The sequence below is a fragment of the Topomyia yanbarensis genome, chromosome 2 (assembly GCF_030247195.1).
Source record: "Topomyia yanbarensis strain Yona2022 chromosome 2, ASM3024719v1, whole genome shotgun sequence".
NCBI lineage: Eukaryota > Metazoa > Arthropoda > Insecta > Diptera > Culicidae > Topomyia > Topomyia yanbarensis.
This window is the reverse complement of record NC_080671.1, coordinates 433,710,675-433,738,363: the sequence shown is the minus strand read 5'-3', so window position 1 is coordinate 433,738,363 and position 27,689 is coordinate 433,710,675. Positions and strand designations below refer to the sequence as shown.

The 27,689-nt window shown below is 36.5% G+C and overlaps 1 protein-coding gene across 14 annotated transcripts in view; it reads left to right on the top strand.

The window, feature by feature from the left end:
- Positions 1-171: 171 nt before the first annotated feature.
- Positions 172-27,689, top strand: part of LOC131685505 (AP-1 complex subunit gamma-1-like) — a 185,667-nt gene continuing 158,149 nt past the window's right edge. For 4 of the 14 annotated variants that reach the window (XM_058969282.1, XM_058969281.1, XM_058969280.1 and 1 more), the window contains exon 1: positions 172-902. The gene's annotated coding sequence lies outside the window, so the exon portion shown is untranslated. The remainder of the gene's footprint in view (positions 903-27,689) is intronic. The other 10 variants (XM_058969286.1, XM_058969275.1, XM_058969289.1 and 7 more) reach the window with 4 other exon arrangements.

The following is a 27,689-nucleotide window of genomic DNA, read 5'->3' as shown; positions in this document are numbered from 1 at the left end:
TATCATACCGTCTCTATCCGCACCCGTTGAGCCGTGCTATCGGCTCGTGTTTGGCGACACCGGGTGCTGGCAGCGTATCAGCAGCGGTGGGGGCGGATGGTCGCTTACTTGGTGTGGCTGGCTGTACACTACACTGCATTCCGTGCGGCTTCAACCAGTGGAAAACTGTACCCCAAGCAGAAAGGACCTGTCCCGTTTGGGCTGCGGCAGATGAAAAATAAAGCACACCGGCTACCAACGTCAAATCAGTCCGTGGAAAGCGACGTCATAAACGACGAATCCAGGCAGGCTGTTTGTCAAGTTAGTCAGTCAGTCAGTCAGTTAGGCGATCGTTTGGTTCGTTATCGCGTCAGTTCTATCGGTACTGCCGTTTCGCGTAGTAGAACTAGGTAAATCACGCGGCTTTTGGTGCAAGTGAATCCTAACTAGTGAGGAAATATCCGGTATGAAATGAGGCGAAAATATTAGTTTTTCCACGCTTGAATGCAGGGCACAGGAAAACGAAAGAATCGCAAGTGGTTGGTGATGTGACGTGTGTGTGCGTGATGTGGATGGATTACGAGAGAAACGCTGATCCAACCTTCGTTACATGAGGTTTTGATGGGGGGAAAGTTTCCCGCGCGAAGAATGCATCGATACCAACAGGTATGGTTGCGACCGACAGGGAAAAAAGTGCAATCCAATAAGAGTGGCTAAATTTTTCATCAGTGACAGTAATTGGAAGACGAGCACGAAATTTTCGTGGTGAAATTCGATTAAATAAGCACGTGCCCAATTAGCCCGTGTGTGTCCCTGCCCTGACGGGGTGAGGCGTGATTCTAATGGATGCGATTATTTGGTGCCGAAAGAAGAGTGCTGACATCGATGTTCGATAGTGAAAACCTGTTGAAATGGAAAGAGAAGTGAGCGGGAAAAAAGAAATTTTCTGAATAGGAGTTCATTCATCGTCTCGGTTACGCTGGAGGTTCTTGGCGGGATTGGTTGAACTGATCAAAGGAAATCAATTTAGTATATGTAAACTAGCGTTAAGGATAGCTGCTGACCTGATAAAATGGATATTGGAAGCGCTTAAAAAAAACTAACTAAGACCATTCCTATCTTTAGCTTCATTTTTGATTTCAAGCTGCGAAATTCTCTTGATTTATTAATACAAATTGAAAGTAACAGTTGTAATAATTCGGTTTATTGCTGTAGTAGGTTCCAGGAGTACATTTTAGCCTATCGTAATCTCGGTCCTCGAATAATTTTCTTCAACATAAAGATTTTGAAGTTTGATGGATGATAATAAACCATTTTAATTCCGAGAATAAAACGATTTACGATTGGATCGCAAAAAATGACGGTTAACGCGCTACATTCATCTGTTTATTATTTTGGGTGGAAATTATTTAAACAGCTTCAGATTTGCCCTTAAACAATAACTGACGTAATCTTTGAAGAAACCGGCTCCTAAGAACTTTCTTTTTATTGCCGGCAGCAGCTAAGGTTAGCGCAGTTTCGGGGCACGAAAAAACTATTTAAAATTAAATGGATGGGATGGTAATGTCAGCGACATAAGCGGAATGAAGTAGAATACACTTTAGCCTGTTAATTCGAATGCAGAAAATATCAGTACATCTTTACAAAATCTGATTGGATATACAACAAAACTGGAGCATATATTTCTAAGGTTACTTTAAGTTTAGCCCAACTTGTTTGAACCAAATTTCTTGAAGCTATGGTTGTTTTCGTGCGAAAGAAATGGAATCGAGACATTTGGCAGCTGGCACTTGGAGACTTTCTTCCGTGGAAATGTTTCTTTTACTCAAATCTTTTTTCTTTTTTATTTCGACTATGTTTGTCACATTTTCTTTTTTACGTTTTAACGACATTCAATTAGCTAGAGATTACTGGGTAGGGAAAGTTATGAAACTTAGAGCCATAGTACTGAAGTGAGAGCAAGGATGTGAAGTAAACAGATCGGAAAACTAGAAGTGGCAGGGTCATTAGAACAGGCTTAATATCGTGCGAGCTTAATTTTTGCCTTCTGATAATGAGGGTCGAGCTTAGGCAGAATAACTACGAATCACCCGAGTTCACTATCATGTGTCCTGATAAAGGTAGACGTATCTATCTTTACCGTGACAACCGGCCGGTTCCCCTTCAGTAACGCTTATATTAGTGGAAACATTTGTTTTTGTTTTGTGAACTTCAGTCACGGTTGTCGCCATGTCACTACCAAATCGATTTTCCGTACGTGAACTAGTTCACAACTTTATGTATATTATTCATAAAGCCAAAGGTTAACTCATGATGTTGTTCAGAGATTTAGGAACATTAGTTCACAAAATCAAAACATTCTGGATATTTTCTCGTGAATTAGTTCACGAAACTCGGAATTTTTTTTTCATGAATCCCTTCAATCCTCGTGAACTAATTCATGATTCCTAATATATTAGTCACGATCCAATATCCGTGCTCGTGAAATAGTTCACAAAATTATGAAATATTAGTTCACAAAATTATGAAATATAAATATATTGTATACGTGAACTGGTTCATGAATCCTAGTACAAAAGTCACTACTTACCATTCATGCTCGTGAAATAGTTCACAAAAAAAAACAAATATTGATCATGTATTCGTGAACTAATTCATGATTCCTATTATATTAGTCATGATCCACTATCCATTGATGCTTGTGAAATAGTTCTCAAAAAATCATGAAGTATTGTTCATGTATTCATGAACTGGTTCATGATACCTAACATAATAGTCACGACTTACCATTCGTGATCGCGAAATAGTTCACGAAATCATAAAATATTCATGTATTCGTGAATTGGTTCATGATCCCTAGTATACGTCTGACAATTCGTGCTCGTCATATAGTTCACAAAATGAATGAACGCTAGTATTTTGTTTCGTATTAAATTGCTGCTTACGAATCTCACACAAGATTCCCTTCTTCTCCATCTTAAACCTTACATGTCCCCCACCCACTGCATTTTGTTTTGTTCAATTCTTTTCTCCGCTGCTATAAATAGCTCATGACCTGAAACTTCTTGTAAAAAAATCCAACCGTCAGATTCCTAGATTAGAGCCGACAAACATCTATTCGCTAAAAACACCTCGCTACAACCCGTTCCATGACGACATGTACTCGCATATATACGCTTCACACTAATGATGATCTACTCATTAAAACGCCTACTTACACCATAGGCCATAGCAACACATGATGCGTAGCTGTTCGAATGAGCTATATAAACATTTCATCACTGTAGCAGCGATCATATGCGGGACAGAATGGAAACGTTGGTATGTGTTCTTCAAGTTTTCCCTGTACTGTGTAGCCAACTACGTGTAGACAAATATTTGTCTTTGTTTTGAAAACATTAGTCACGGTTTCCGCCATGTCACTACCAAATCGATTTTCTGTACATGAACTAGTTCACAACTTTATGAATATTATTCATAAAACCAAAGGTTAACTCGTGATGTTGTGCATAGATTTAGGAACATTAGACAACAAAATCAAAACATTCTGGATATTTTCTCGTGAACTAGTTCACGAAACTCGGAATTTTATTCATTAATCCCTTCAATCCTTGTGAACTAATTCATGTTTCCTAATATATTAGCCACGATCTTGTATCCGTGCTCGTGAAATAGTTCACAAAATCATAAAATATTATTCATGTATTCGTGAATTGGTTCATGATTTTTAGTATACGTTTGACAATTCGTGCTCGTCAAATAGTTCACAAAATTATGAAATATTATTCATGGATTAGTGAACTAGTTCATGAATATAGAAATCACGAAAATCATGGCAAAGTTCCTTAAATCATGAACATAAATCACATTACTCGAGATAAAAATATCAAAAATCGTGACTAAGATCCTGAGATCATGAACATGAATCACTCTACTCATGACTAAAATATTACGATAACGTGAATAGAAATTACGAAATGTGCGACAATGATCCTGAAATCATGAACGTAAATCCCGCCAGTCTGACAGAAAAATTCGATAGCAAACTCATGAATAAAATAACACGGTAATGTGATGAGAAATCACAAAAATCGCGAATAAACTCCTGAAATCATGAACATCGTTTGACTGTCGGCTGTGTATTCCCAAATTATGAACAAGAATCATAGCAAAAACTAAACATGTCTAGGGCACAACAACAGTAACCCAACCAAACATTCGAATGTAACGTCATGTATGTACTTAGGGTGAACTAGTTTTTTAGAAACACAAATAGTTTCATGAATACGAGGTTTATTATTCACAATTTCAGGAATTTGGTCACGATTTTCGTAAATCGTTCAATTCACGAAATCTTTTGTTCATGAATTTATGAACGGATTTTTTCCGTGTGGACAGGGAAAAAAGAAATTAAACTTGCAGTTTTTTGGCAAACGAAAAATCACTGTCAGGACATGATGAAAAGGATCACCGGCTGGCCTCCTTGGATCCACTAGGAACAGTTGGGATCATTTTTCCAGGTAGCTGTTAGCATGTTAATAAGAAGAGAAGAGATAACTAAATTTGGATATCTAACGTGTTTAAAGATATGTAAATGAGAGACATATAGGAACGTTCGAAGATAGTCACTTGACTGGAACGAGGCCGAAGAGATTCGTTTAACGGAGATCTGGCGTTAGAACACTAGGCGCACGACCAGACAACATGACCCCAATTTGCCGGAGATGCGGAATCAACGTTCAATGATTGGACACGACCCGAGATATCTCCCAAAGGAAGTCACGCCCTTCATCCATCCCCTTTAAACCAAGGTTTGTTAATACCTTTGGGATTCCTAAACTTCCCTACGAAATTTGCCAAGTCATCTGGCAAGAAATCCTAAAAAAACTCGTTGAAGCTACGCGATCGTTCATAAATATTACCTTCTAATCCCTAAGTGTACGCCTTCTCATTACTCGGAGTGGAGCATTTTGAAAGAACTCAAACTAATATTTGTATTTGGTAGGTAATCTGGTACGATTGTTCAGACAAAGCACTCAGGAACTCCCCATTTACCAGGAAAAACAAGAAGTGCTTTCAATGCTTCATCAAACGGAGAACCTCCTTGGAACTGTACCGATGCCGTTGATAGGTTAATATAAAACCATAAGTTTTGCGGGGAGAATGTTTGCAGCAGTCTCTTTTCTGATCGCCCTTGCAGTTACTGTCATAATAATTAGTATAGAAGCTATGCATAGCTCTCATCATCTAATGAACATTACGGTGATATGCGCACTACAATGCTTAGCGCGAGCATCTTTTCTGTCAAATAAATTTGTGTGTATAAAGAACAATCATTACGTTTATATACAGTATTATCATTTCATCGCGAAACGTCTATCGTTTGAATCTAGATATGAAAGGAATGCAGTTCGCCGAAAATGGATTCTTGGTTCCGTGTATTCTGATCAAAGGTCGAATCGTGTATACAACGTACGGCTTAGCCACCAGACGAAATTGTTTTTCTCGTTAATCTGTCGACGAACCGGTGCCAATAACCGAGTTTTTCAGCTTTATTAAATTTTTCCTTTGCTTTTCTAACGTCGCGTATATTCGTAAAAAATCGGGCGATCCGACATTTAGAAAGTCCCGTAAGACATTTGCGCTTACAATTATGTGCACTCTCTGCCCAACACGGAGTAGGAAACCGTCCACGGTTTGTTCGCGCCGAATAGACTCGTAAGAGTCGGGTAAAAAAACTTTCAGTAAAAAAACCGGAAAGCAATACATCCGATTCTTACAAAGTAGTTTTTGTTAGCCGACTTTTAATCTTGAACATCGAGATATACGGATGCTCCTACGAGCGATTTATTTATTTTTAAACGTTTTTATGCTGGAGGTTCACCTTTGCCGGGTTTTACGGGTGAGAACTTTTTAAGCGATTCTTATGCTGAAGGATTTCTGTTCGATTTTTATTCTTGTAGTTTATTTCCGATTTTTATATTCTAATATGTTTGAAACGGGTTTTGTGAAGCATGTTATATCCTTGCGACTTTTATTTCGGTCGCTCAATTGTGGCAGATCTACGTCAGAAATTTACTAGGCTTTACATAATGCAAATGCATTGTGCAAAACCTAGGGAAATAATAGGACTGACGCACTTACGTCGGAGTTTTGCAACAGCACCCTTCAAGGGACATTCTCAGGCCTTTACGAGGAAGCTTAGGAGAGGAAATGATTCTCCTCTTTCAAATATTTATAGGCACATTAGAAGATGTTCCCAGAATGGGATTGTCGGAATCTTGCTGTGGCCGGTGGCGTAGCCATTTATAGCATTTCCTCTCGGAGCATTCCTCAAATGAATGCGTATAATTTATATGTGGAATGTGTCGACACTTCATGAGGAGTCCCTTCACAGAAGCAAAACTTTTCAGAATTCTCTCCGTATTTTCCACACCGTGCCTTGTTTCTACAATGGGTAACTCTATGGCCCCATTGTTTGCAACAACGCGCGGCGCAAAACGGCGAACAGAGGGACCAGCTCCGTTAAAAAACATAATTTGTAAGAACAGGTCTGACCAAACGCTGAACGCAATTGATTGCATACTGACTGACTAAAGTGACTAGAAGGAGCCAACCCCATATTTCGTAACGAAAGCCCCTTTCGGAGACTACACCATCAATCTCTACTTCCCAGGCGGCACGTAGATCAAATACTTCTTCGAACACGCCCGAGTGTTTTTTGTTGAATTACGCAATATATCGATGATGCTAAATGGCTTATTTTTGGTCCGGAAGTAGATTATCCAGGGGCGGGTTGTATTAAATGGGTATGGTTTGTATTGAAAACGATTGTTTTGCCATCAAAGCCGATTAAACCTAGAAGGATGTTGGTCGAAGGAGCTACCTTCCAATTAGTCCACACCATATGAGTTAATGAGTCCGAATAATTTGCCACTGCGACAATAAAAACTCACATTTCCACACGAAAAGTTATTGGCACTCACACACTCCGGAGAAATAAATACCGCTATCCCAAACGATAAAACAAGTCTATCGTCATTTTTTGTCGCTTTTCTTAGAAATGAAGCGTATATTTTGACACTTTTATTGATTTCCAAGAAAATAACATATTAAAACCTTCTCCGGTGAGAAGGAAAAAAATAGATAAATTGTATCGGGAAAATTATTCTCACGCTATTTGTGGAGACTCCTTTTATCTCGGAAAAGTTGGACATCGGATAAGCTTCTTCTCGCGTGAGTGAGTGAGAATTACAATGCCTGGTCCACACTATCATGCGGGCCTCAGTACCCACCAAAGAAGGTTCTATCGCAGTGAATGGAAATTTAAAAGAAAGGAATAATTAAGACTTAGTTGTACAAATGCTCCATGTAGTATCAGTAATCAACAAACACGTTTTCACTGAGCCATCGGTCATACAGACCGTTAACAAAGGGTGTTTTCAAGTTACCATCAGCTATTATCAGAGAATTTCCAATTTTCACTTACACACGCCATGCCTGAAATTTCGTCAGTACGGGTAGAAACCATTCCGAATCTTACTACCCACTCTGGAAAAAAGTGTTCCGCCGGTCCTAGGACGATTTCGCTAGACTCTCGAGGTTGAAGCCTTAATAAAAAATAATCATAATAACAATAACATATTTGTTTGCTGTAATTTGTGGTATATCTTGTACGACATTCAAATTGTGGTGATACGGTCATTCAATATTTATCGTCACGGTTCAAAGACCATCGTGAGATTGTACAGCATTGAATTATAACCTATTTTGATGGAACTCGAACTACTTTCAGTCCAAATTTCAGGTTTTTTCTTCATATGCTAAAAACGGTATCGACAATAGAATCTGAACAATTGATTACTTTTTTGGATTTTAACGAAAGTGCCAATACATGTTTGAAGTAGAATACTTCTAACGTTTCAATATAGAGGCCACGTTTCAAAAATTTCGGCCGGAATTTTACCCGATTTTTTGAACTTGAATATCTGCCGTTGTACTGAATGAAAAAATAAGATTTTTGTGCTATCTCATTGGGAATATGTACAACAATTTTGTGTCTAATTCTGTAGTATGTACAATTACTAGAAATAATAGAAATAAGGGATTTTGTGAAAGCAGTAATTATCTACTACATGATTGGCCCGTACAATTCTACCAAGCAAGTGTTGCTGGGACTGCCCTTTTGTCATCCAATGAAATGCGATACACGTATAAAAACAGAACACATGAAAAAAATTGATGAAAAGTTTTCTTTCTGACCTCGTAGTAAACAAACCTAGTATGCCAGATCAGACTCTTCGGGGCAATATGCGTATTCCATGACTGCCGCTAGCAATCATTGCAATGATGCACAGGCGCGCCAGTTTCATGCATACAATGATCATACACCAGCCACGGAAAAAGTAGAACGCTCTTTTCTTTGCGCTGGAGATGGGGTGGTTGGGCGTGAGAGACCCCGTTCTTTTGCTCTTTAAATTATGTGTGGTGTGATCAAAAAAATTCACCACGGCCCGCGCTCCAAAGTGCACTGCGTTGTATAGACTTATCCATCTGCGTTGGCATTGTGCCGTTTTAACGTTTGAATTGGGAGGAAAATAAATCGTTTACTCAACGAATTGAGAGGAAAACAAACCGTTTCTTGGCTTAAGAGAAGGTCGGAGATCTCAGTGTGCGTATTTTAAACGTCAGAAATCTGAATACACTGGAGTATACATTGGAGTGCGCTCTTTGGTTCGTTTTTCACTGGCAAGCAGTAGTGCTGGTGCGATAGACGATTTGATAAGCACTGGTTAGTGGTGGGCATTTCGAAAAATAAAATGGATTTTGCTATATCGATTTTTTTTAAATAATAAAAATCGGTGCTGTCAAGCATCGGACCGGGAAAGATCGAATGAAAAAATCGATTTTTCGAGACAAAAAGATCGATTGTAAGAAAATCGTATCTTTTTCAATGGGAATTTTAAAAGAAAAATCGATTTTACCAGATCGATTTTATAAGTTAACAATCGTGCAGAGAAGATTGGATGCAAAAAATCGATGCTTCGAGACAAAAAGATCGATTTGAAACGATTTCTAACGATCCGTAGAACCAGATTAATTGTATAACAGGTGCATTTATGGCGGTATTTGTGCATCCACATTACGACGGGTTTATTTTATGATCGGCTTATTGACTCAATGCTCTTTAACTTATTTTGTTTGTGAAATTCTCAAAGTTAAATGCGTTATTAAAAGTAATGTCCTGGTACTACATTTGAAATTTGCCACGCATCGCAAGTGAATTATGTGAGTGTAATGCAAACATGCGATATATTTCGAGTAAAAATGTACGGGTACCCTATTATATTTGGATCTCTACTAGAAATACCGAAATAACTGATTGTTATGCAACCATACAGAAGGTAGTAAAAATTGCAGCATTCGAATTGTAGGTTCAATAAAATTATGTATTAAATTCAATAAATCAAATTATTGGTCGGGAGACAATAAAATTTATTTATTGTTTCAATAAAACAAAATTATCGTTCCGTTTTTCAATAATTATTTTATTGAAATTAAAAGAAAATCATAATATATTTATTGAAAGCAAAAATTTGTTGTTGTTCTAATAAAAAAATATTTTCAAACCAATAAGTTTGTTTGTTAAAGTGATAAACAATAAATGATTGGATTCAATAACACATATTTTTGGTTTAAATATGCTAATTTTTGCTGCGTGTACTTCACTTCAGTTATGTCCTAGACATTACCCACCCATCTTTTTGGTGGTGATAACGATCAGGGAAAACAGATCTGAATGGTGAGTTAAACTAAAATCCTCCCAGAAGCAGGATTCGAACCTGCAACCCTTGGGACTCCAGCCCAATGCTCAAACCCTTATGCTATCTCTGGGCTATGAGGACGTCCCAGAAAGAACACATGATTATTGCATTTCCGACAGTGATCGTACCACTACCTCTGGAGCGAGATCACACCCCTCAATAGAATGAATTAATTGTTTGCTAATTTCCTTATTTTCATTTTTTTATTTACGACTAAGAGTTAGTTAATTTTCCCTTTTTATATTGTAACCGTAGCCGTAGCGTGCGGTTGACCGGGTTGGCCCCTGCCAAGGGCGCCAGCTTTAGGGGGCGCAGAAATCTTGATCTGTTTAATTAAATTCATGAGAATAAGTTTAAAAACAAGCCAGGATAAGTGCGACATTTTATGATATGCACTAGACTGTTTCACGCAGTATCCGGACACTTTATTTATTCTATAGCTGACGAATTTCGCGCTAAATCGTATTCAGAGTTGGCAGCACCCTCTCCGATTTTAATGAAACTTTCTGTATGTGAGAAGTTTGTTACAAAAAGCCACTTTGCCTACTTCGTTTTTTCAAAAATGATCTGGACTGTCTTTTGGAAAGGGTCAAACTTTTCTAACCATTTTTTTTTCAAATGGCTATAGTCCAAAAATGACAAATCCTACAAAAAAATGCTGTAGGAGTGATTTTCCCAAAATCAGTTAAGTTTTTGAATAAAAATATCGAAAAAATGACTCATACACTGAAAAAAATCGATTTTAAAAATATAAAGTCGATTTTCAAAAAAAAAACCTGTTTTAATCCACCTAGCGGTGCAATTGTGCCTTTCTCATTTCTCTAAACTATGGCACGGAGGCTTTTTATGTTCAACATACTTGTGGAAATGTCCATTACATTCTTAGTACACTTTGCACTTATACACAATGGCATGCCAGCGACGAACTTGATGAGCTACGTGTCGACGGTGAAACACTTGAAACAAAAAAATATCATACTTTCATCTAATCAGCATTAGATCAATATTATCTGCTTGCTAACTCATTTTGTCATGCGGGGGTGGGTATGTGAGGAGGGCGAAAATCCCATGATCGAACGACTCCCCAGCTTAAATTGGTATGCTTTGTGATATAGTGGTGGTTTAAAGATGATGGGGTTGAAAAGGAGGGGTATGAGGACTGGATGGGGTGGTGGTCTGAGGGGTGATTTAAGGAGATTTTTAAAGGAGGGGAGTGAACAGTAGAGGGGGGGGGGGTGTAACCCCTCTCCGTAAACCATCAACTACGCCCCTGCTAAAATTCAGAAACCTTATGCGAGTCGATAAAAAAATTTGGCCAAGATTAGGTTGACGTTTTTCAGAGTGATTGCATAACCTTTCTATATGAGAAAGGCAAAAATGTGCAAAATCCAAAAAAGTGAATAGTCGTCAAATTTTTTTTCGAGTTTAAAACAAATCTCGACGTTTCATGCACCTTGAACACATTTAGCATCAAAAATAAAATTTTTATTTTTAATTTTTCCTATAGTTTATATGAGAAATTTCTGTGTGGCCGCACTCTGAAACCTGTAATTCCGGAGCCAGAATTCCGATCGATCTAAAATTCAATAGCAGCCGATGGGAAGGTTGCACCTTTCATTTGAGACTAAGTTTGGGCAAATCGGTCCAGCCATCTCTGAGAAAAATGAGTGACATTATTTGATGCATACGCACATACACACACACACATACAGACTTTTTCCGATCTCGACGAACTGAGTCGAATGGGATATGACACTCGGCCCTCCGGGCCGGGATTAAGTTGACGTTTTTCAGAGTGATTGCATAACCTTTCTATATGAGAAAGGCAAAACATCTTTGATATGGACAAAATTTTGTTACAAAATAGGTAATTATGTTCCCTACCTACTGTCAAAATTCAAGTTGGGCACTTTTAAGGAAAAAAAAGTTATCGAAAAAAAACTTTTCCTTGTCCAAACTGAATTTATTTTTTCAGTGTATTTTTATCGAAAACTAAACCAATGAAAGTCATAATCATCCAATGTCCCAACCGCTAGTAGCCTGATACATGCAAAAGTATCAGTAACGAATTCGGTATATATTCATAACAAACTTGAGTGAGGACAAAGATGAGCCACTTGGCCGTGTACGAAGAAGTATCTTGTTAATGTACCCGCTAGGGAAGTAGAGATTGATGGTGTAGTCTCCAACAGGGACCTTAATTGCGAAGTGTGGGGTTCGCTCCTTCAAGAACCCTTTGTTTCAGCCAGTGAAAATTCTGGTTCGCAAGCAATTGCGTTCAAGAAAAAAACAAGAAGTATTTCAACATAACTTATTTTCCATCAACCTCATGTCGAACCTTTCGCCGAATCTGCTCTTCCAAACATTGATCTTTTAGGCGGGGGTAGTCTACCTGTTCGCCTTTTTGTGCCGCGAGACATGAACTTATTGTAGAAACAAGGCACGCTGTGGAAAATGCTTTTTAATTATGTGGGGACAAAATGAAACATTCGTTTAAGAAACACTCCGATAATGCAAAAAAGCGCTACGCCACCGACAACGACTAATTTCTACGTTTCCTTGTACACTAAAGAGAGAGAGAGAGAGAGAGAGAGAGAGAGAGAGAGAGAGAGTTTGACCATCCCATTGTGGGAACATCTTCTAATGTGCCTATAAATTTCCGAAAGAGGAAAATCAGTTTTCTCTCCTAAGCTTCCTCGTAAAGGCCTAAGAGTGTCCCTTGAAGGGTGCTGTTACAAAACCGAAGTAAGTGGTTCCTGGTCTCGGTAATCTTAGAAACTAGCAAGAATTTTCACATGGGACATCAAAAACCCCAAGTGTTCTTATATTTCAGTCCCTACATTTTCCCCCAGGTTTTACACAATGCATTTGCATTACAATTAAAGGACAGACGAAACGAGTACACGATGCGAACAACCGTGAACAGTTTCCTACCTCGTGGTGGGCAGAGATTGCTTAGAATTACACGCGAAAGGAACTTTTGAACGTCGGATCGCCCGAATTTTTCCTAATGAAAATGAAAAACTTGGTGAAAGCTGAAAAACGCGATTACTGGCACCGGTCCGTCGACAAATTAACGGACAGATCATCAGAGAAACAATGGTTCGTGTGGGGGCTAGGGCCTACGTTGTGTATTCGATTTATCCTGTGATTGAAGTACACGGAACGTTCGTCATATAATGATAGATATGCATCGCTTTTATGCTAATTATTATGACAGTAGTGGTGAGTGCAATAATAAAAGAGGTTGTGCTGCCAACATTATCCCCACAAAATTGATGGTTTTATATTGCAGTGCCAACATCGTTACAGTTACAGGAGGCTCTCCGTTTGATGGAGCATGGAAAGCACTCTTTGTATTTCCTGGGGAAAACATGGCAGTTTTTGAATATTTTATCTGAAAAATCATAGCAGATTACCTTAGATTGATTTTTTTGCAGTGCTCCATTCCGGGTATTGAGAAGGCGGACACTTGGATTAGAATGATAATGAGAAGGTGAAGTTTTTAAATATTTCTTCTCAGAGGACGGAATCCCAAAGGTATCAACAAACTTTGGTCCAAGAGAATGTATGATGGCAAGGCCCATCTTTAGCGTATTGAGGTCGTGGAGAGCGGTCTCAGCGCTTGTGGTGGCGGTTATCGCGATATAAAATATGCTGTCTGGTCGTGCACTAAGTGTTCTAGTACCAGATCTCCGTTAAACGATTCCCCTCGGCCTCGTGCAGTGCAGTGCGAGATGCTATACCAAATTCGTTACTGATGCTTTTTGCATGTATCAGCTAACTAGCAGTTGGGAAATTGGATTCTGAGATGATTATGACTTTCATTGGTTTAGTTTTCGATAAAAATACACTGAAATAATAAATTCAGTTTGGACAAGGAAAAGTTTTTTTCAATAACTTTTTTTCCTTAAAAGTGCCCAACATGAATTTTTGATGGTAGGTAGGGAACATAACTACCTATCTTGGAACAAAATTTCATTCAAATCAAAGATGGGGTTTTTTTGTAAATCGACTTTAAATTTTTAAAATCAATTTTTTTTAGTGTAGAAGTCGATGAAGATTTTTTTATTTTTATTAAAAAAATTTATTAATTATGTAAAAATCACTCCTACAACATTTTTTGTAGGATTTGTCATTTTTTAGACTATAGCCATTTGAATAAAATTGGTAAAAAAAGTTTGACACTTTTCAAAAGTCAGCCTAGATCATTTTTGGAAAAACAAAGTATGCAGAGTTGCTTTTTGTGAAAAAATTCTCATGTACAGAGAGTTTCAATGAAATCGGAGAGGGTGCTGCCAACATTTGTTCGAGTTGGCGCGAAATTCGTCAGCAGCGTTCTAGTGCTCGGATTTGAATTTTTTAGATAGCGAATTATATGGGAGAAATAGATGGAAGAAGAGAAAAGAAAATTGATCCTGCACATCTACTTTGAGAACTCGACACTAAACTGGCCATCGGCAACATTAGGCGTGTTTCGAAATTCAACATTGCTCAACAATTGGTCATCGATGACCAAATTGTTGAGTTAAACATGGCCGCCGCGGTGAGCAAAAGAGAAAGTTTTGCTCTGTTGTGATACAAAACTTCGGATGCAACATTGCACGTTGGAGAGCTGCGACACCCATTCCCCTCTCGCTGCTGAGCAGCAAAGAGAAACTAAAATAAGCTGGTAACAGTGATGCCACATTCTATATTATTTACCGGGAATAAAAAAAATCTCACTACTTTTTCAGAAAATTTGTACGGAAATTTACAGCAATAAGTTAATGCAAACGTTTTGCTAGTTGAATAATATTTGGTTAATTTGGGTGTTTTATACATCAACCTTTCCAATCTCGCTTTATTTTTCCGTCAATAATAAATAAAAAACACTGAGTTCTTAGTGCAAAAATCATTTGTTCTATTGTTAAGGTTTCAATAATAAGTTCATTCGCCAGTAAATCATTTGTTTGGAGTAGTCAAATTACAAAATATATTTGTATTACACACCAAAGAAAAACAGTTTCCGTAAATTTATATATCCTATATACACTTTCTCAATATTACTAGGTATTAGAAATGTCAAATAAAACTATTGTTTTACCATTTTATCTCCAAAAATATGTACCATGCTGTAGTTTCCTTAGACATCATTTTAATCTGTACCTATACAATTCAAATAATCTGCAGCTTTATAGAAACATCTGTACTTTTGGTTGCACTGCGCGGTACGCATACAGATCTGTCAATCGCGCTTCTCATTCGTTCTTGAAATGATGGTGGGGGCATGCAGTCGGCTGAAATAAATTCCCATTCTCACAACATGTGGTCGGCACCCAGCATGCTATCTCTTTCGCTTCTTTTACCTGTTGTATAAGCTTCTTTCAAGAATGCGTGTACCACCGTCAACGAAGTTTTGGCGTCAGTGTGCTCTTGGACTCGCATCTGGTAGGATGGTTGTTGATTGATGCGCGCAGTTGCATGATAAATAGGGCATTCAAGTTTTCATTGCGCTCAAATACAGTTTTTCACTATTCTCGGGTTATTTTTGCTATTATCAGTTTCTCGGTTATGGTTTGGCCGATTATCACAAATGCCTCAAATTAAAGGTATGTTTTCCTGCTACAAAATTTCGTACGGATCCGTTGTATGGTTCCGGAAATATAAACTGTTAATCGTCCGGTCACATGAAATTTCCATAGAAGAAGGAACTAAAAAATTCTAAGAAATCGAATTTGAATTTGGGATGACAAATAACTTTAAAATGCATGAAGCATCGAGATTTTAACCAAACCATTTTTGGTGTTTAGATCATATGGGCATCCTTCCTATACATTATACGAACATTATCCTGTTTCTCCTACCAGCTGATCAAGACGACCAAACTCAAACCGCTGATTACTGGTTCAAGTTATCGATTTGATCGGTCTTTTCTTTTACAAAATTTTAGAACTCAAATATTGATTTCTTGTATGTAGTTGTCATGTCATGTATAATGAAAATGTATTACACTCAGGTTTTTTTTACGCGGGGGATACGTACCGCGTTAATTGGAAAATCCGCGTAAAAAGCCGCGTTAATTCGAAAATCCTCGTAAAAACCGCGTTAATTCGAAAGTTCGCCTAAAAAAACTCTCAACACAAGACTTAGAATATTTTTAAAAGTTTGTTTTTTTTTGCACGGATTTCGCAATTAATACGGTTTTTGCAAAAATAAGTCCTTTTGAATGCAAAAGACTTAGGCTTTTTTCCTACAAAAATGCTGAGTTCCTTTAAATCCAAAGAACTTAGAAGAATTTTGGCAGTTTTCTTGCGCGGATTTCGCAATTAATTCGGTTTTTGCAAAAATAAGTCCTTTTGAATGCAAAAGACTTAGGCTTTTTCCTACAAAAATGCTGAGTTCTTTTAAATCCAAAGAACTTAGAAGAATTTTGGCAGTTTTTTTGCGCGGATTTCGCAATTATCTCGATTTTTGCAAAAAAAATATGCCTAGTCCTTTTGAATGCAACAGACTTAGAAGATTTTCGGAAAGATGGAAGAGACGGGTCTGGACTCCTTATATCCCGCCCTCAACAATATGGGTATTTTCTGAATGGTCTTGACGAGTAGGTGCCAGAAATTGATTTTTGGTGTCATTTTGAAATCCAAGATGGCGACTTCCGGTTTAGCGAAATTCTCTACAACCCATGCAATATGGGTATTGTCGGAATAGTCTTGACGAGTAGGTGCCAGAAATGTATGTTTGACGGCATTTTGAAATCCAAAAGGGCGACTTCCAGTTTGGCGAAATTCGTTATAACCCAATAAATATGTGTATTTTCGGAATGGTCTTGAAGAGTAGGTGCCAGAAATTGATATTTGACGCTATTATGAAATCCAAGATGGCAACTTCCGGTTTAGCGAAATTCGCTGTAACCCAATCAATATAGGTATTTTCGGAAAGGTGTTAACGAGCAGGTGCCAGGAATAAATAAATAAATAAATCAGCATCTTCAGCCCAAGGTTGTCCATGAAAAATTGATTTTGGATCCATTTTGAAATCCAAGATGGTGATTTCCAGCTTAGCGAGATTCTCTACAACTTAACCAATATGAATATTTTCGGAATGGTTTTTGACGAGCAGGAGACAAATGTCGATGTTTGACGTCATTTTGAAATTCTAGATGGCGACTTCCGGTTAACCGAAATTCCTGAATGGAAAATCTGGGCGATCATCCAAAACATCCTCGAATATAAGATCTAATCATAAACCAGCGAAATGTAAAATATTTTTATGTGTGCATCCTGAAGAGTGCGGTGAGAATGGAAATAAGAGAAGAAAGAGATGTATGTAATATGAGTTGGGGGTTTTAATTGATTCAAATTAAACACATTGCTAAAATTCAAGTAAATTCAACTGCTTAATTAAAGCTATTTGTACATCCCATACTGATTGGGTTATAGCGAATTTCGCTAAACCGGAAGTCGCTATCTTAGATTTAAAAATGGCGTCAAAATCAATTTCTGGTACCTACTTCAAGACCATTCCGAAAATATCCATATTGTTGAGGTGCGGGCCATAAGGAATCTTCCAGACCCACGTCTTTCAGCTTTCTGAAAATCTTCTAAGTCTTTTGCATTCAAAAGGACTTAGAATATGTTTTTGAAAAAAAAAACCGTGTTAATTTCGAAATCCACGCAAAAAATAGACTGCCAAAATTCTTCTAAGTTCTTTGCATTTCAAAGGACTTAGAATTTTTTTTCAGAAAAACATCTAAGTCTTTTGCATTAACCCATTCATGCCCATGTTGTTTGTGGACAACAACGTTTTTAAACAGCTATAACTTTTGATTAAGGCAAGATTTGCTCACAAAAACAAGTAAGGCTAATAAATGTGACTATTGGCTTTCATTTGAGTATTAACGTTTACAAGGATCAGCTCTAGAACTGAAGTTATTGCAGTTAGTCTGATTGAACTCCGATCGAGCAGTGCTGCCAGGGACCGTTTACGTTGACGACGGAAAATGAATTTTTCATATAACTTCGTTATGTTGCAATATTCGTGAAAACTGATAAAACTTATCATTTAGACTATTTTTGGCTACGTTTTCCACGCAGTTGGACTATTGTAAATATTCTAGGAGAATTGTAGTGAGCATTGGAAGGTAAAAATTGAGCAGCTTCTAGCACTGCAAGGAAAGCACCTACCTTTATGAAAAAAGGTTTTTCGAGTTTCTTGACCCCACCGTTTTAAAGGAAAAATAGTTTTGAAACCCTACCTTCACTAGAAAAAAGTTGGGCATGAAAGGGTTAAAAAAAGGAAATTTATTCATTTCAACTACCATCAAAGGTATTTTGAACATCAGTCTTCATTAGATGCACAATATATGTGAAAAACTGGTGCGAGTATTACGTACTACTATTGCACTGGCGGATCGCATTCATTGCAATTGAGTGAGTTTCAGGCAACCTATATTTTAACTAAAGATTAGGACAAATCAGACTTAAGTCCACGCTGGCACGTATCCAGAGGGAAGGAGGGGGAGTCTAAAGGGTAACTCCGCTCCCCCACCACATTTTCGGGAATAATGATAAATGATCACAAATAAAAAAAATAATAATTCCAACAAGCGTGTTCTCAAATTGATGTGAAAATGATATAGAATAAATTTAATAGGAGAATGAGCATTGGCAAAATCAAATTCTTACATTGGCGATCCTGCCGGTTATTGTAAAAAGAATCCAGTTAGAATCCCCCACGCGGTTAAATCAAGCAAGGAAAGAGTGAAAGCGTGTAAACTAAAAGGCTTCCCAAAACAATATGGCGACTCGAAAGAAAAAAAGAATTGTGAAAGCGTATAAACCACGTGCCTTTTCATACTAGCAAAATTGCTGCTTGGTCGCAAATGAAACAAATTTGTATTGTCATTGGTGTGAGCGGTTATATTCAAATTTTTTCAAGATTTTTAAATAGTCCAAGTGCTTATAACAGCAAAGTATATGCGTGTGCATCACGTGTGAAAATTGAAAACATCTATGAAGACTATTATCGAAAAAATCATAAGAACTCGCACGAAAAAGAATCAGAATTTTTTATCTAGGGTAACTGCTCCCTAATTCATCTTAGCACCTCTATTCATCTCACCCATTTGAACACATTAGTTAGAGCAGTATCTGCTATCTCTATTCAACGCATTAGCTATTGGCTTCGCTCAAACGCGAGTATTTTACATTTCCCAGGAAAATTTTTTAAACTGTACTGCTTCTTAGGAACGAAGCAAAGATGATGATACCTATTTAAGCGCAATCCGCTAACTCTAAGTCGAGTTATCAACGAAATAGTGTGATATCCTGACTAATGAGATGAATAAGGGCTCGTCTACCCTAAATCACTTGATGCAATCATCTGTAACATGGTCTAATCACATTAATTTTGGATTTCATAGCTAGAGGTTGAAATTACGAACCAATTCAAGAATTCAAAGGTTATTTGTGATGAATCTTTGAAATGTAAATATAAAATATCATAAATCGTTGAGATTTGAACGATTTTCATAAGGTTTAAGGGTTCAGAAAAGAGGGGTTTTTTGTCCACGTGGTAAATAAACGGCCCCTTACAGTACGCCACATCGCAATTGAATAAAAAAGCTCGCGCATAAATATCAGCAAAGATACCTTGCCGCAATGAAAACTAGGCATGACGGTTCGGCACAACCACATTATATTCAAATCACAAAACAAATAGTTTTCCTTTTGTTCTAACACAATAACATCGCATAATTGCATATAATCAATCGTAAGACTAAAACAAAATGGCCGCCAGCATAAAATATTACCGCTACAAAGCTTGGCATGGCAGATCGGGACGATCGCATTGTATTCAGCTAAATGCCTTGAGCAACACCAAATTGTTTGTTAGAAATTCAGAGTTTGGTAAATAATGTCTTTGATGCGGTTGGCCAACACGAATCGGTGCCGAAGTGGATCATGTGTGGCTTCAATAATACTGTACAAAGATAATGTGGTCAATCGATAAAACTGATTCAAAACCTTTATAATAACTTTTAAAGCATGTAGAAAATCACAACTAAAATAAGATTGAAACTTCATGAATTCAGAGTTTTTTTTCGGAAGCAATTTTAGTAGATTTACTGATATTAATATATACTGGTGACTGGATTAAGGTCCATATAAGTTCTAGAATATGAAGTGATCAATTTTACACAAAGTCGAATTCAAATTCCAATTAGTTCCAATTAAAGTTAAAAAATTCCTTTGGACAAAAAGAACACCGCATTTAATGTAAAATTTGTGAATTTTACATTCATCAAGCAGTGACCGCTGGCTTATTCTTTGTTCTGGAACTCTGTGGACTCTCGAAAGTATTTTCAAAATAGCATTGCAACTATTGCGCTTTTTATCTGTTTTGCCTAAACAACTTCAAGGTACCGAAGAGGGGCAGTAAAGCAGTTTTTGCATGTCGCTAAATATTGTATTTAAACACTAAAGTGTGTTTTTAACTACGCAAGAGACCTCAATATATTTTACATTCTCGTGTTCGATGATTTTTTTAAGACGGATCAGAAAAACATCTATGGTCCCTTAAGTGATTGGTATACATCAGCAACATTGAACGTATTATTGTTTGAATTATTTCCCAACAGTAAATATACTGTTTGTTTAGGCTTAGGTGCTTTTCTGATCTAACAGGTAGGGTGATAATAGAAACAAGGAGAAAATCTGCTCGTTACCTTATATTTTCATAAAAATATACAGGCATTTTCCAACGTCAACGAAATAAGCAGATTGGAAGCTACACCATTAATTTTGTTCTACCGACTCTCACTTTTTCCGCAACCTTTTACCAAGTTTTATGCAGCCGAGCTAACCAAGATCTCAGTACAAGTGACGTTTGTTTTGCTGAAACTCGGAAAATGTATTACTGAAAATCAGTAAATTGAAGCCACGTTGCTGAACTATTAATTGAAAAAATTAACTGACCGTTCAGCTGTGCGGAAAACACCGAACTGAAGATGAGATATTCAAATTTTGAATCTTCAAAAGCGCGACCAATTTGAAGAAACTACTTACCACCGAATCAAACTTAAATTATAAATGCTAATAACAGTTTTGGTTTCATCTCAATTAATGCCTGAAGCATTGAGACGAGTACATATAGACCTTTTTAGTAGACCCAACACGAAAAACACTCAAATAGCTATATAATTAGCTGTAGGAAGCTAAAAAATGCATTTAAAGAATAGTCCATAAAGGAAGAGTATTCTGATTGCAATTGAAAAGCGAGATAGTGAACTTGTTCTTTGTTTATTGTCTTATTTTCAGAGTGCGCAACTAGTGTTTAGGATAAGCAATTTATCAACTAAAATGTACATAAGATGCGCATAAGTTGCCAGGCCGAAAATAGGAAAAAACGATAGGCGCAAGTCCAATCAGTTACTAAACTGCTCACTCGACTGACACACAGAAGTGAAACTTATTTCTCAGCAATTCAATACTAGCGCATGCCAAATAACTGGTGTATTGGTATGTGTACTTTAAAGGTCTCTTTCCTCTCGATGCCGTTTGTTGACCAAATCATCGGCCCTCACCGTACGATGGATTGTTGAGCTGTCTGATGTGATGATCTCTCTCTCGCGCAACATAATCAAGCTTTGTTTATGTTGCACATTGGTGTCACAGCGCGTCGCTTTACTCTCCCGCAACAAAAAGTCATCAAAATACCGATGAGTTGCTGGTGGATTTAAGGACGCGCCTATTGTGCAACTTGATCAGTGTCCAGAGTCGTGTATCTCCGGTTTTCTTTAACTTCCGCGTGAGAATTGAGCAATATTTTTCGATCTGGCGGAATTTGTACTTGGCAAATTTTGTTCATTTAACATAATGTCCTAATGAAATATCTTAAAGCTAGTGTGATTTAATGCGTCTTCAAAATCCAGATAAGGAAAGATTAAAATTAAATAATGCGGAGAACTCTTTGAATTCTGTGAATTATTGTGATGACTGGACAGCATAATTGATCTTATGTCTGGAAGAAGCGTACCTCATAAACCGTCTCTGAACCCACTTAGATCATATTGATCCAAATGACACCGAATTCCAGGTAACAAGGGTAAATAAGCTGGTAATCCAAAATTTACACCAAGGTCTTTAATGTAGTCGTATAATTACATACGTTTTCCAGTAATATTGTAGTTATATTCGAGTAAAAGTCAAGATGACAATTGTCGATTCTGTAACTAGGAGCCCGAGAGCTCGGAATATATTCTCTGCCATTGTGCAGTACTATATCTTACGGATCCTTATCTACATCAATAATGTACTACCCGGTTGGGATGACACATGTGGACAAACAAACAACTCGCTTCCAACTACATTGGATTCGGGTAATTTGTAACATGTAGAGCAATTAGTGGCAGCCACAAAACATAACCTGAATAGTGGTCGCAGTGGCAAAATTTCCCCTAACAAAAAAAACTTATAATGTACAAATGATTTGGCTTCTTATTTCGATTTTTTACAGCAGATTAAATGCGGACTTTCTATGCTCATGTATTTATTGTGTAATAGTGTTGCCCCTAATGACTCACAATACAAATTCACCGCAACCAGTTTGGTACAACGTGTTTAATTCACTTACTAAATTGTAGAGCACGAGCTACAAATGACATACATTTTACGAAATATGGTTTGTACGGAACTTATTGGTATTGAAATAACGAGAATATTCAAACGAATTTTGTCTGACTACATTTGTCAATCTGTGCAGCCGTGTAGTTGCACGAAAATCCACCCGATGTAGCAAGCTTCCGGTGAGTTAGACGACCTTTATCACCTCAACCATAGTTGTGGTTAGTTAATTAGCTCTCTCCTATTGCGGGGTAGATCAAAGTTGGCCTCGTGTGACCCTAGCGTTTGGGAAACCGTTTGCTATGAAGACAACACGAAGTGCACTGTGAGTGTTGTATTTGTGTTGTAATATTGGAAGCAAAATGAGCTCATGTCGATAAATTTACGCAGCTCATAATTTACTAAAACTGATAGAATTTGAAGTTTTTAGCATTCGAGGCGTCCGATTAACGAAACATGACAGTACCTATGAAAAACACCTCTAAGTTATTTTTAGTAGCTTCTCCAGATATGAACGAAAACACAAATGCGTAAAGAACTGTTTCATTCAATAAATTCTTTGCTCTTAAAATTTAATTTTTATACAGACATTTAAACCCAATTTAATTATTAATGCCTCTCATTGGTTCATAATATTCATTTCAATATGCACCCAATTTAACAATTCTTTTAACTGCGCCGAGCAAATAAATCTTCGAATGTATGTATAGTAAAGCGTTTAAACTTTATTTTATTTTTAAAACTAAACATCCTGGACTGGCGGTTCAGAGGGTATGATCTCACAGGCCGCTCGTCGTATGTTCGACAGCCCCAGCCAAGAAGGATTCTTAGCGGTCAGTAGCATCGTAGCACGAGCCCTGCAATTGTCCTGTACATTAAGAATCAGTTGCTAAGCCTGTTGAAATAGAAGGTCAAGTTCCACTACGGAATGTAGTACCAAGGCTGTGCTGCTATAACCCTGAGAATCACCCCCTATCACGCTTGGGGTGTCCGTCTGAGATGCATTTCCCCTACCCGGAACCAAAACAAATCTAGCCGTGTGTTATCTGTTTTTATTGAGTAGTACGTGATTCTTTATGGGATGCTTGCTCACTCACGTAAAGATACCCAATACCTATTTTTTATTATAGATGCAGTAGCGTTGCCAGCGGGGGCGTGGGAGGCTTTTTCACAGAGAGTCAAATACCTTCAAAATGTTTTCATATCTAGCTGAAAATTCGGAAACTAACCACAAACAATAAATTAGTAATGGAACTTGCGTAGCGACTTCGTCTCATCAGAATCCGGTACTAACTTAGTGACAGAACTAAGCTAACTCCGGATTAACGCTAGCTCCAAAAACCCAAATACTATTTGTGTTTCTTAGCAGGACTAGCATAAACGTTACGAAGTTAAACTGTTAGTCCATTCTCCGGGGGATTTATTTATCCGGAGAAGTTGTGTGAGCGCTAATAACTTTTCATGTGAAAACGTAAGTTTTTATTTGCGGAAGTTAATAATTATCCGGACTAATTTACTCATATAAGTGATAAATGGAATGCATGGATGCATGCATCGAAAACATAGGGATGCAAATTAATCAAAAGGTCTTTTTTAAATATCCATGAAATTTGCTTCCAATGGAATTCAAATCCACAGTTGGAAGTCAAACGTTTTACATGTTTAAGTAATTTTACTTGCTGAGTTTCTAACAGAATCAAGAACTGCATAACTTATAGAATGTTTTGATTTCATCAAGGATGGTTGACTCTGAAAATATTTCAGTCAAAATAAAAATAAACAATTTACAGATTTCAGAAAAAGATGTGCCACAGAATCTTCATTCTCATTTTGCTCATGATAACTCAAAAAATCTATTAGTATAGGAGTATTCCACGTATCTGAACAAATCAGTTGAACAAATAATATTTTTTTCCTGCATACGAGAATGTTTTTCCCAAAAAATCGATGCATTGTACTCTAAAATTTGTACCGCCGCGCTTGGTGCACTTTTTATCGTTTTTTCTATTTTGACGAATTATAATGGATGGCTAATGGATGGTTTTGTATCACATCAGCAGAGATTTATCGTCAACGTGTATGTGTTATTTATGCCAAATATGAGCAGAATTGGTTCACAATAAGAAAAGTTGTTCACATTGCGTTTTAAAATATTATATATGGACTAACTGGGGGCTACTTTTCACACTGCTTGAATTCGATATAAAATAAAATTAAACAATTTTGTTTGCCTTTATTGAAATATTAATTCATACTTATTTCAGAGGTCTTTAAACAATAAATTATAATTATCACCCATTTATCGTATTTTCTAAAATGAGGGATTTATTTTAATTTAACATTTATAACGTTGTTCGTAAAAAAAAAACTTAAGTGGGTTGAGACTTATTGTATTTTGGAAAGAAAAAAGGAAAATGATGAAAAATGGCTTTTCCGTTTATCTCTAGTGTGTCAGAATTAGTTTTTAATAGTATTTATTAGTTTTTAATAGTCATTTATGACGTACATTTGAGTGCTAAATTGATGGCGTAATTTTACACAAGGTTGCGTTCTTAAGTTATGCACTTTTCAAGTCAATTCTGAAATAAAGGTCCGAAGCTAGTTGTTTCACGGCCTAGATCACATTATTTGACAACCACCTACTTTGGAGGTTTAATGTCTTCGAAGAAATTTTATATTGTAATACAAAGCATCTCTTGGAAAACAAAATTTGGTGATTAATCCTTCTGGAAATAATTTTGGAGAATAAACTCAAAGCATTATTCAGAGGCTTCGTACCTTCGGTAAAGTTGTTGAGAATGATATTAGAGCAACATTTTTAAAGACACAAGAATTTTCAAATGCTCATAAAAACCAATCCTGACGTACTAGAAACAAACCGAAATCGTAATTTTCCATCATTTTTCTTCTTCTTTCCGAAAAACAATGTGTGGTCTCATTACACTAAAGATTTTCGGTTTTGTCAAGCAGTCTCATTTGACGAGCCTCCAATCACTTTTATGCACAGAAAAATGACAAAAGACATATGCAATATGGTTAAAAGATATGGCTCTGCAAATATTTTCAAAGAGTTGTACTTTTATTCAAAGCAATATATTTTTTTCGACCCCCTAAGAAATTCGGTTGCATCAAGTCATACATCTAATGAAGAGAGGTGACAACATTTTTGGTTTCCTAGCCTCGGATTTGTTTTCATTTATTATATCTCTCATATTTTTTGTCGTTTCCTTCGCATTCTTTATGTTTTACCTTTGCACCGCGCTCTAGCTCCTGCATAAATAGGCTCTCCTGAAAAGACTTACTTGATGGTAAAATGTACGTCGAACAAGATGCGTCATCAAAGATTCTAACATTCTGTTTCGGATCAAAAATAGTCTGTTAAATATTCTGAATATTGAGAAAGAATCGCGCAGCAATATTCAGAGATCGAAAGATAGACCAGATAAGCTTGTAATCGTGGTATGGGACCATTCATAAATTACGTTGCCAAAAAAACGCCAAAATTGACGGTCCGCCTCCCCTATGTATCAAATTGTCATAAGTTTCTCAATTATCCTCTCCCCAATCATATAATAAATTCTTTTAAAAAATTGTTTGTTGCGTAACGTTCTCGCTTACTCCCCCTCCCCCATATGTCACAAAATGTAACAATTTGTCGTATCCCCTCTCCCCCTTTAAGAGCGTTACGTAATTTATGAATGGTCCCTATTCTGTCTAAAGAAAGCAAATGACGCACAGTGGGACCAATCCAAAAAAGGTGGGACAAAACCTATTTGAGACCTTAGATGTCCTTTTAGAACCAGCATTTTTTCGTAGGGTATGTTTACAATATTATTCTGCAACTTTTTAAATAGAATATTTTTTGGTTGGACTAAAGCACCCGAGTAAAAAAAAATTCAAAAAATTTTTTTTGGAGGAGTCTTCGACAAAGTTGTAGAATATTATGTTTTTAATAACTTCTTCTAAAATACCACAGATATTAGACCTCATTTATGAGAGAAACTCGTTGTTTTTTTTGTAAATATGACCAAAAAATCTGTTTTTCGACTTTTTCATTGCAAAAAACCCCATTTGATTAATTCAATATGTTCTACAAACTTGCAGGTATGACTAAAATACAACTTTTTGTTGAAGAGACTAACAACGTAAAATTAATATTTTGGCTTCTAAAACTATTTTTCATATAAATTTGCTCTATTTTCATCAAAGTTTTCAGTTTTTTTGTGACCTTTTGTGCAGCCAAACTTTGGCTATTCCGATACTCTATTATTACTAGAATTGATTTAATATTACATAGAAACAGGATATAGTTGGACGCATTGCTTGGGTGACCATTCATGTAAGACGGTTTATAACATAAAATGTGTTTATATTATTTTTAATTTATATATATTATTAGCTATTCCCAAAATCTTATATTTTACACGCACCTACAAGTATGTAGAACACGGTTACAACATGGAAAAATTAAGAAAAATACAAAATTTTGTAATTAAACTGCTAAAGAACAACGATTTCGGTTTAAAAAATAAATCTACCGTATGTGTAAGGTATTTTCAACAAAAATGTTCGAAATTAACTATTATACAACTTTACTGAAGTCTTCAACCATCTAAAAAATAAAAATGATTGAATTACATTGTGAATGTTTGACCAAAGACGCCTAGGTTAATATCTTACGCCTCGAATATGTATTGTTCAACTTTTATGAATTTGTATAACTAACCTTATTGGTTAAACTAAAGTAGAAATCTTGGTTTAAAAAATAAAAATTTCGATTAAATGGTTCAGATCTTCAGCAAAGTTGTCAAATATTGTATTTGGAACAATTTTGTTGAAAATATCATATACAGACAGTAGATTTATTTTTTGAGCCGTAATCGTAGTTCTTTGGCAGTTTAACTTAAAAATTTATATTTTTTCACTTTTCCATATTGTAACTGTAATTGATTAACTCAATATGTTCTACATGCTTGTAGGTACGTGTGAAATATAATATTTTGTTAATAGCTGATAATGTATATAAATTAAAAATAATATAAACACATTTTATGTTATAAACCGTCGTACATGAATGGTCGCCCAAACAATGCGTCCAACTATATCCTGTTTCCATGTAATATTAAATTTATTCTAGGAATAATATAGTATCGGAATAGTCAAAATTTGGTTGCACAAAAGGTCAGAAAAAAACAAAAATCTTTGATGAAAATAGAGCAAATTTATATGAAAAATAGTTTTAGAAGCAGAAATATTAATTTTACGTTTTTAGTCTCTT